At 46.6% G+C, this 10,687-nt stretch overlaps 4 non-coding genes across 4 annotated transcripts; all 4 read left to right on the top strand.

Moving 5' to 3' along the window:
* The first annotated feature begins 3,911 nt into the window (after positions 1-3,911).
* On the top strand, positions 3,912-3,993 carry trnas-gcu (transfer RNA serine (anticodon GCU)). The gene has a single exon. It is a non-coding gene; the product is annotated as a tRNA-Ser (tRNA).
* A 792-nt stretch (positions 3,994-4,785) lies between these two features.
* trnas-gcu (transfer RNA serine (anticodon GCU)) lies at positions 4,786-4,867 on the top strand. Its single transcript has one exon. It is a non-coding gene; the product is annotated as a tRNA-Ser (tRNA).
* Positions 4,868-5,659: 792 nt separating this feature from the next.
* Positions 5,660-5,741, top strand: trnas-gcu (transfer RNA serine (anticodon GCU)). Its single transcript has one exon. It is a non-coding gene; the product is annotated as a tRNA-Ser (tRNA).
* Positions 5,742-6,533: 792 nt separating this feature from the next.
* trnas-gcu (transfer RNA serine (anticodon GCU)) lies at positions 6,534-6,615 on the top strand. The gene has a single exon. It is a non-coding gene; the product is annotated as a tRNA-Ser (tRNA).
* The last annotated feature ends 4,072 nt before the right edge of the window (positions 6,616-10,687 follow it).

Below are 10,687 nucleotides of genomic sequence, written 5' to 3'. Positions count from 1 at the left end.
TCCATGCTTAGACTGCACAGCAATGCTACCAACCTCAGGATATAGCTTGTAATGCCAAACCTTCTGGACACGCATTGATGTGGAGGAAGTGTAACCTACACTCCATTTTGCATTGTTAATTTTGGTTAACATCAGTTAACATTTTGTCACCTTTATTATAAATAAGCATTCCCCAAAGCCATGTACAAGTTAAAATCTTTATTGGCCAAAGCTGATCAGAATATTTTATGCAGAGGACATATTTCTGCCAGCCTTGAGACACCTAAGCATTTCCTGCAGAAGTCTAGGAGGCAGCTTGGAAGACCTTTTTCTGCTGCACAGAACCATGGTCGTCAGAAGCATGCTCTGTCAAGTAGTGGACGGCCTGTGAGTAGTCTTTGCCCTTCTCATGGTGCTGGCTGAAGGCAGTCTGGGTGCCAGGAGGGTACAGGCCATACAGGAGTTTGTAGTCAAAGTCTGGATAGGGGGAAGCCGAGAAATCACCCACACCAAACTGGGGAACCACCACACTTGTGAATCCCTGCCGTCCTTGGCCCAGTTGGTCAGCTGGATAGCCAAATTCTTCAGTCTGCCGCTGGAAGTTGCCAAGTTCAGCTTCCCTCATAACACTGGCAGCTTCTCCTGCCTGGAAGCTCGGTTCAGGTGGTGGTAGAGGGGGTGATGGCAGAAAGTCACTGGCATCCATGGTCTGGGCATCATCTGCTGCTGCTTCAGTCAAGCTTCGGGGAGGAACAGCCCACTCAGTTTCTGTGGAGAAAAGAGTCAGGATAAAGTACCCAAACACAAGACTAGTACCATGCATCAGACTTATTTGATAGAGAAGACTGACCAGCTCCAGCCGGTCCTGAACCAACAGCTCCTGCTTGAAAGGGTAGAGAAGAGCCAGACATAACATAGCCAGACTGAAAGGGCACAAGTGACCCAGTACCGACAGCTCCTGCCTGAAGGGCCACAGCAGACCCAGTACCGACAGCTCCTGCCTGAAGGGGCACAGGTGACCCAGTACCGACAGCTCCTGCCTGAAGGGGCACAGCAGACCCAGTACCAACATAGTATCCCCCAGCTGGTCCAGCTGAGTCCAGGCTGCTCCCTACTGGAGTTGTGTAGCCAACAAGCTGAGGGGGGTTAGGGTTTTGGACAAATACTGGTGCAGATACCAGTCTAGGGGCACTGTAGAGTACTGGTGCTGAATGACCTGTGGGTGCTCCCTGGTAGGAGGCAAAGTTGCCACCAGCACCGCTGCTACCACTACTCTGTTGGTGAGATTTTGATCCTGGGGACAGAAAATAGAAGATTTAAGCTGAGTGTGATACAACTACACATGCCATGTCTTCAGCAAATCATAGCCTACCCTTCAAATGCATCCCACATGACTCCACAATCAACAACACACAGAGGGAAACCCTGAAAAACAAGAACACAACAACATCAGAAACTTCTAGAACCAGCTGGAAACAGTTGCTTCCAACCAAGACTGTAACAAACCTCAGGAAGAAGCCTGCAGTCTTCATAATGAAAGTCAGAAGTAAAGGAGTCAGCACAGCTGAGAGGTTTTAAATGTTGCCAGGCACCAGTTCTGACCAACCACAGCTTAACGGGCTAACGACACACAGCTGCTGTGGTCGGACTCCAAGGAATCATTCTTACCTCTGCTGATTTTCTCCCGCTATGGGAGTTTTTACCTGCCATTGTTTATATAATAATTGCTCGGGGGTTTATGTTTATGTTTATGTTTATGTTTATGTTTATGTTTATGTTCATGTTCATGTTCTGGATCTCTGGAAAGCGTCTAGAGATAACATATGTTGTATTAGACGCTATATAAATAAAATTGAATTGAATTGAATTGATGCCAACTGACTACGTTTACATGGACCACAATACTCCCAACATAATCAGACGGAGGAAAGAGTTGCATTAAGAAATGTATATGTAAATAGCAACATTAAACTAATCAAGTTAGTATTTTCAGTAAGTGATAATCACATTAAGGTAGGTGGAGTACCCCGACCATAAATTATTTTTAGATGGACAACAGCAATCAGATTATTGCCTGTAACCAAATAAACGTTGTCCTCATGTTTGTTCTGGGTCTACCATGGCTTTTCAGGAGCTGTCAATAGTGATTCCGGGTCAGATGCCAGTGACCTTCTCCCTTCACCCTCTCTACCACCGACTGGACCAGGGGCCTCATGTACAAAGAGTGCGTGGATTTCAATGTGAATCCGTGCGTGTAATTCTTGCGTTTTTCAAAACTGTGCGTACGCCCAAATCAATGCACGTTTCTTTGAACATCACAATAAACGTGGATTTGAGCGCACATGCAGGAGCACAACATTCCACTCAATCCTCCCTCAAATACATACAATTGAATATGATAATGAGGATAATTATCCATTAAAAACCGCTCATCCTGGTCCGGTCTCCGCTCCCTATTGGTAACAGAACTGTGATATGCCCGCACGAAAAGGGAAACAACAAGGGACACAGTTACAGCAATATACAACTCCGTTCACACGAGGCAGCCTCAACATGGCCGACAGAGCAGCAGCGACCCCACAAGGCAAGACACCTGGCCCCGAGGCCGCTCTCTCCCTGCAGATGCTCAGAGAGGAACTTCAAACTTCCAGAGAAGCGGTGCTGACACAGATAAAGGCTGAAATCATGGCATCGTCTCAAGGAGTTAAAAATGACATCGAGTCTCTCCGCGCGCAGACGACCGCGGACATACAAGCTTTACGAGAAGAACTGACCGGTGAGTTGACACAGCTCCGCTCCTCACAGGCCGAGACGGCTAACACACAGAAGGAGATTGAAACCACGCTCAACGACACCATGAACAGAGTAATCGCCAGAGGTGTGGACTCCAGTTAGACTCGAGTCATGAATTTGATGACTTTAGACTCGACTTGACAAAATGTTAAAAGACTTGCAACTCGACTTGAACTTGAGAAGACTTGCTACTTTCACCAAAACACAAAGATTAAAAAGTATGTTAATAACGAGTGTGTGTGTGTGTGTGTGTGTGTGTGTGTGTGTGTGTGTGTGTGTGTGTGTGTGTGTGTGTGTGTGTGTGTGTGTGTGTGTGTGTGTGTGTGTGTGTGTGTGTGTGTGTGTGCATGTGCGTGTGCGTGTGTGCATGTGTATGCATTTGTGTGTGTGCGAGCTGGCAAAGCATCCAATCAAATTAGATCCACGTTGCGACAGTATCCAATCAAATTGCAGGACAACCAATGACGAAGAAATGGTAACCAAAGCGCCAGTTTGCAAAAATGATACCGAAGATAATTTCGTTTGGTTACAAAAACTATGAGGTGGTGAACAAAAAAAGAAATTGGGGTGTGCAAAACATGCGGGTCGAAGATCACAGACGGAGAGGCAACAACTTCCAACTTCGTTCGACATCTGAAGGTGCACAAAGAATGGTAAGTAGAGCTGGCGAGCTAATGCTCAGCTAACGTTACTTTATCTGCTAAGTAAAGTAACTTTTCTAGCTGTAGTTAATGATGCTGTACTGGTAATGTTACATTGCAAACACGGTAATCTGTTGCGTCCACTGCGTTCACTCCCCGACTCCTACTTTGATAAACAGGTGTTGACAGCACACATTGATGTCTAGTTGAACTGCATCATCGATGACTAGTTTAATGAGGACTAGTTGAATAATGGCTAGTTAAATAAGTAATCGTTAAATTGGGACTAGTTGAGTAAGGACTAATTGAATAAAGACGAGTTGAATGAGGGCTAGTTGAGTATGGACTTGTTGAATCAGTTTTAGATGAGCAACAATGAGTTAAATAAGGGTGAGATGAATGAGGGCTATTTGATAAAGGGTGGTTGAATGATGACGTGTTGAGTAGGCACTAATTGAATTAGCAGTAATTGATTAGGGACTAGATCAATGAGCACTAGACGAGGTGGCTGAGTGGTTAAGGCGATGGATTGCTAATCCATTGTGCTCTGCACGCATGGGTTCAAATCCCATCCTCGTCGTGCTTGCTTCTCCTGTGCTTTGAGGTGTTTGTTGGAGTTACTATGAGACGGTGGTGTCCCAGCATGGCCGGATGCTGTCTATGCTTGAAATAACCTAAGATGCTCAGTAGCATTGCCTGTAAGCTACATTTTGTTTATATAGTAAAGCATGAATACAATACAAGCTAGGTGCTTTCCAGAGACCAATCACATGACCCTCAAACAACTGTCAAATAAACACTGGCAAGGAACAACCCCCCTTTCAGAGAGAAGACCTACCTGCTGAAAAACAGGTAGCTAGAGCAAGAAGAGGAGTGAGATAGAAAAGAAAGGATGAAGAACAGGGAAAGGTGAAATATCGATATGTTGTCAAAGGTAAATCAAGTGCAGATATATTAGTATTAATGAACCACTAACAGGAGAACTAACAGTTCTATGTAAATATGACTGTTACCTGGTTAGTTGTTGGACTACAGAGACCACTATATAAACAGGTGTTGACAGCACACATTGATGTCTAGTTGAACTGCATCATCGATGACTAGTTTAATGAGGACTAGTTGAATAATGGCTAGTTAAATAAGTAATCGTTAAATTGGGACTAGTTGAGTAAGGACTAATTGAATAAAGACGAGTTGAATGAGGGCTAGTTGAGTATAGACTTGTTGAATCAGTTTTAGATGAGCAACGATGAGTTAAATAAGGGTGAGATGAATGAGGGCTATTTGATAAAGGGTGGTTGAATGATGACGTGTTGAGTAGGCACTAATTGAATTAGCAGTAATTGATTAGGGACTAGATCAATGAGCACTAGACGAGGTGGCTGAGTGGTTAAGGCGATGGATTGCTAATCCATTGTGCTCTGCACGCATGGGTTCAAATCCCATCCTCGTCGTGCTTGCTTCTCCTGTGCTTTGAGGTGTTTGTTGGAGTTACTATGAGACGGTGGTGTCCCAGCATGGCCGGATGCTGTCTATGCTTGAAATAACCTAAGATGCTCAGTAGCATTGCCTGTAAGCTACATTTTGTTTATATAGTAAAGCATGAATACAATACAAGCTAGGTGCTTTCCAGAGACCAATCACATGACCCCCAAACAACTGTCAAATAAACACTGGCAAGGAACAACCCCCCTTTCAGAGAGAAGACCTACCTGCTGAAAAACAGGTGGCTAGAGCAAGAAGAGGAGTGAGATAGAAAAGAAAGGATGAAGAACAGGGAAAGGTGAAATATCGATATGTTGTCAAAGGTAAATCAAGTGCAGATATATTAGTATTAATGAACCACTAACAGGAGAACTAACAGTTCTATGTAAATATGACTGTTACCTGGTTAGTTGTTGGACTACAGAGACCACTATATAAACAGGTGTAGACAGCACACATTGATGTCTAGTTGAACTGCATCATCGATGACTAGTTTAATGAGGACTAGTTGAATAATGGCTAGTTGAATAAGTGAAAGTTGAATTGGGACTAGTTGAGAGAGGACTAATTGAATAAAGACGAGTTGAATGAGGGCTAGTTGAGTATGGACTTGTTGAATGAGTTTTAGATCAGCAGGGACGAGTTAAATAAAGGTGAGATGAATGAGGGCTATTTGATAAGGAGTAGTTGAATGATGACGAGTTTAGTATGCACTAATTGAATTAGCAGTAATTGATTAGTGACCAAATTATTGAGCACTAGACGAGGTGGCCGAGTGGTTAAGGCCATGGATTGCTAATCCATTGTGCTCTGCACGCATGGGTTCAAATCCCATCCTCGTCGTGCTTGCTATTCCTGTGCTTTGAGGTGTTCCTTGCAGTTACTATGCGGTGGTGGTTTCCCAACATGGCCGGATGCTATCTTTGCTTCAAATAACCTAAGATGCTCAGTAGCGTTACCTGTAAGCTACATTTTGTTTATATAGTAAAGCATCAATACAATACAAGCTAGGTGCTGTCCAGAGACCAATCGCATGACCCCCAAACAACTGTCAAATAAACACTGGCAAGGAACAACCCCCCTTACAGAGAGAAGACCTTCCTGCTGAAAAACAGGTGGCTAGAGCAAGAAGAGGAGTGAGATAGAAAAGAAAGGATGAAGAAGAGGGAAATGTGAGACACCGATATGTTGTCAAAGGTAAAACAAGTGCAGATATATTAGTATTAATGAACCACTAACAGGAGAACTAACAGTTCTATGTAAATATGACTGTTACCTGGTTAGTTGTTGGACTACAGAGACCACTATATAAACAGGTGTAGACAGCACACATTGATGTCTAGTTGAACTGCATCATCGATGACTAGTTTAATGAGGACTAGTTGAATAATGGCTAGTTAAATAAGTAATCGTTGAATTGGGACTAGTTGAGTAAGGACTAATTGAATAAAGAAGAGTTGAATGAGGGCTAGATGAGTATGGACTTGTTGAATGAGTTTTAGATGAGCAAGGACGAGTTAAATAAGGCTGAAATGAATGAGGGCTATTTGATAAGGAGTAGTTGAATGAGGACGAGTTGAGTAGGCACTAATTGAATTAGCAGTAATTGATTAGGGACTGGATTAATGAGCACTTGACGAGGTGCCCGAGTGGTTAAGGCGATGGATTGCTAATCCATTGTGCTCTGCACGCATGGGTTCAAATCCCATCCTCGTCGTGCTTGCTTCTCCTGTGCTTTGAGGTGTTCCTTGGAGTTACTATGTGGTGGTGATATCCCAACATGGCCGGATGCTGTCTTTGCTTCCAATAACCTAAGATGCTCAGTAGCATTACCTGTAAGCTACATTTTGTTTATATACTATAGCAACTATACAATACAAGCTAGGTGCTTTCCAGGGATCAATCGCATGATGTTTTTAGTTCTGTGGAGCCCTCAACTGGGCGGAGAGACTGTTCCACAGGCTGGTGCTGATGAGCAGAAGGCTCGGTCTCCCATGGTGCGGAGTCTGGTTTTTGGGACTCGGAGGAGAAGCTGCCTGTAGATCTGAGGGAACGGGTGGAGGTTTGTGGAATGATGAGGTCTTGTAGATATGGGGGTGCGTGTCCATTGATGCATTTGTCGGTGAGTAGCAGGATTTTGTAGTTGATCCGGGCGGAGACAGGGAGCCAGTGCAGCGTGTGAAGAATGGGAGTGATGTGTTCATATTTCCGGACTCTCATCAGGACCCTGGCAGCAGCTGTTCTGAACATATTGCAGCCTCTGGATGTTCTTGCCAGGGATCCCGAAAAACAGTCCATTGCAGTTGTCCAGCCTTGAGGAGATAAAGGCATGTACCAGTTTCTCTGCATCTGGTAGGGTTAGATGGGGCCGGAGTTTGGAGATGTTCCGGAGGTGGTAGAATGACGTTTTGCATAGTTGTTGTATGTGGTTGTTGAAAGTGAGGTGGGTGTCAAATCAAACCCCCAGATTTGTGACTGAGTTGGATAGAGGGATGACCAGGCCGTTGAAGGTGAGTTGGGATATGGATGAAGTCTGGATTTGATGTGGTGCTAAGAAAGGGCGCCTCAGTTTTGTTACTGTTCAACTGAAGGAAGTTGTTACTCATCCATGCCTTTATCTCCTAAAGACAGATGGTGAGAGATGACAGGGCTGCAGAGGGAGTGGGGGCAGTTCTTACGTAGAGTTGCGTGTCATCAGCATAACAATGGAAGGATATCCCATGTCTGCTGATGACACGACCAAGTGGGAGCAGGTAGGTAATAAAAAGGATTGGGCCGAGGACCGACCCCTGTGGGACGCCACAGGTGAAAGGGAGCAGCCTGGATTTAAGTCATTCTGGTCGTTTATCGCCTTCCTAAATGTCCTTTGTGTTTTGGCTACTTACTCCAGTTATTCCTTTAGAAATAAAGGTTTTCCCTGAAGTTTTTTCAATGTGACGTTATCTGTTCTAGTCAAATATTTAACAATCATTTAACTGGATAATCAAACTGCCAAAAAAAAAGAATCAAGTGTAATTGTTTACAAAATAAATTAAAACAGTGCTCTCAATCTGTGTATCTTGTTTTTTCTGAGCAATAATTTAACAAGGAATGAGACAAAGCTTCAAAGGTGAAAGAGTAACAAGCCATATTTAATCATATAAAAACATACAATAAGCATATAAAAATATAATACATTTATATAAAAACCTACTTTTGGGGGGGTTTTCATCTCCTCCTTCCACAGACTTGCCACCAACAGCAGCCATGGATGGTTACGCTCAGCAGCAGGTCCTGGTGGAGTTTTCCACTGCGCTGCGGAACATGGTGTCTGATGTGCAGCCGTTGAGCCTCAAAAACCTGGTCTCTCGGCGAGATAATCCACAATCCAGGAGACCAGAAATCAAGTTTTTCCGTGCCTTTTTTTCATTCCTGCCCTGATAAGGCCTTTCAGTCAAGCAAATTATGGTTTTAAATCAGTTTTCCAAAAACCAGCAAAATTGTTTGAAATGTAGCATAGCCTTGTGGAGTAGCCCCCGTCATGAAAATTTGAGCCATTGCCTGCTCACTTGTGATGCTCCAGTGTGGTAATATACCATGTACTGTGGCAATGTTTGCTGTATTGGTGAAACTCTTGGCGTGCAGCTATCTGCCTGCAGGCTTAGAGCCATCAGCCGCTCCCTGTTTGACTAAACCTGTGCAAGTTTCAAAAGGTGAGCTTTGCAACTGGGGGGATTCTTGCTTGGTCATGTCCCACAAACCCACCTTTTAAAAAGCCGCAATGTGGGCATTTCTAAGCAGTCCCATATTGGTATACAGCACTTTCCCCAGGAATCATGGCCATGTGGAGGCCCCGCCAACCTTCTGCAAGTGAAGGTCTAAGCAGCATCCATGCTTAGACTGCACAGCAATGCTACCAACCTCAGGATATGGCTTGTAATGTCAAACTTTCAGGACACGCATTGATGTGGGGAGGAATTGATTGTACAGGTAGGTGTTAATCCTGCTGGGCAAACGTGCCTGACGCGCCTCCTACAGCGCCATAGTTCAGCTGCAGGGTCATCAGCCGGGGACCACCGCTCATCGGAGTTTCACTCGCTTTAACCCCGGAACACCTCCTGGTGGCGGAGCGGTAGCAGGGACGTCTCCCTGCCACCGCCTGCAGCTGACCCACGCTATTGCTTAGACCCCCAAATCTTGTCCCTTCTCCTCAGCCACAGCCAGAAACTTCCTTTCTCCGCTTCCTCAGCGAGGGCCTTGGTTTCCCTTCGGAGCTCAGCTCCCGTTGTTCCTAACTCCCGTAGCAGCCTCGTCGTTGACGTACCGACGAAGCCCCGACAGCCTACCTCCACCGGGTAGATAGCAGTGGACCAGCCTGCCTCCCTGCACTTGGCAGCCAAGTCAGCATATTTGGCTGCTTTCCGCTCGTAGGCAGCTGGGACTCCCTCCTCCCAGGGGATGGTGAGCTCTACGAGCTCAACAGACTTGGTCGCAGCAGACCATAGGACGATGTCTGGCCGGAGCGATGTGATGGAGATCTCGCGGGGGAACTGTAGCTGTTTGCCGATATCAGCCCTCATGCTCCAGTCCCTTGCCTGAGAAAGAACGCTCCAGGGGCCTCGTCGGCAGGTGACTCTGCTTCCTTCTCCTGGCCTAACGAACCTGACGGGCAGCTGTTTGCTTGTGGGATGGTTGTTGGCCTCCCGTCTGCGGTTCTCAAGGACTTCAGCCAGCTTTGACAGGACTTGGTCGTGCCGCCACCTATAGCGCCCCTGCCCCAGCGCAGCCTTGCAGCCCGACAGTAGATGCTGTAGGCTGGCATTGGGTGCACTGCAGAGGGGACAGCTCTCTTCCTTGCCAAACCACTGGTGGAGGTTTCTGGGGCATGGCAAGGTGTCGTAGGTTGCCCTGAGCAGAAAGCTGAGTCTGGCTTGTGGCATCTTCCACAGGTCAGCCCAGCTAAGGGGTCTCTTGATGGTGCCTTCCCACGTGGTCCATCTTCCTTGGCGACCTTGCGACACAGCCTTGATGGTGTACTGCTCCTGATTTGCCCTTGACACTTCCTCCACAACCATGGCTCTCCGTTCCCTCTTCGTGGCCTTGGACCACAAGCGTGGGGACTCTCCCCATCCAAGCCCCGCTCTCCCTGCTTGCGTCCTGCCGACTATCTCCTGGTGTTGGAGTCTGCCAATGGCCCTGTCTACCTCTGGGCCTGCTTGCCACTTCCGACCTGTTCGGGTGGGGACAAGTGCACTCCTCACAGTGGGATCCGAGGATTCTTTTAGTTCAAGGACCAACCTCGCCTTTTCCTGCTCGTAGCCCAGGGTGATTGACTGGATGGGCAGCTGCAGCGAAGTCGCCCCAAATAAGCCTGTGTCGGAGAAGCCACGCGGAAGACCCAGCCACTTCCGGATGTAGGAGTTGGCGAGCCTATCCAACCCGTTGACTGTGGAGGACGGAATGTCACACATCTTCAGTGGCCACAGGACCCTCGGGTACAAAGTGAAGTTGTAGCACCACAATTTGTACTTTCCGGGGAGCTGGCTGTTGATGCTCGCCAGGCCTTCTGAGAGTTGCTTCCGTACAGCCTTGCCTGCGTGCTTGTCCGACAGATCGGCACTGTACTGCCTTCCCAGGCTTCGGATGGACTGGTTGGCCAGTAGAGGGATTTGCTTGCCTCCTGCGACAAAGATGGTACCGTCATTCCTGGTGCCTTTGCGCAAGGAGAGGCTCCGTGATTTGGAGGGTTTTATCCTCATCCTTGCCCATGTCTCCAGCTCGTCTAGCCTTTTCAGGCACCTTCTTGTGCA

Source organism: Cololabis saira, chromosome 23 (assembly GCF_033807715.1).
Source record: "Cololabis saira isolate AMF1-May2022 chromosome 23, fColSai1.1, whole genome shotgun sequence".
In the NCBI taxonomy this organism is placed as follows: Eukaryota; Metazoa; Chordata; class Actinopteri; order Beloniformes; family Belonidae; genus Cololabis; species Cololabis saira.
The sequence above is the reverse complement of the archived record's forward strand: the minus strand, read 5'-3'. Positions and strand labels throughout refer to the sequence as shown.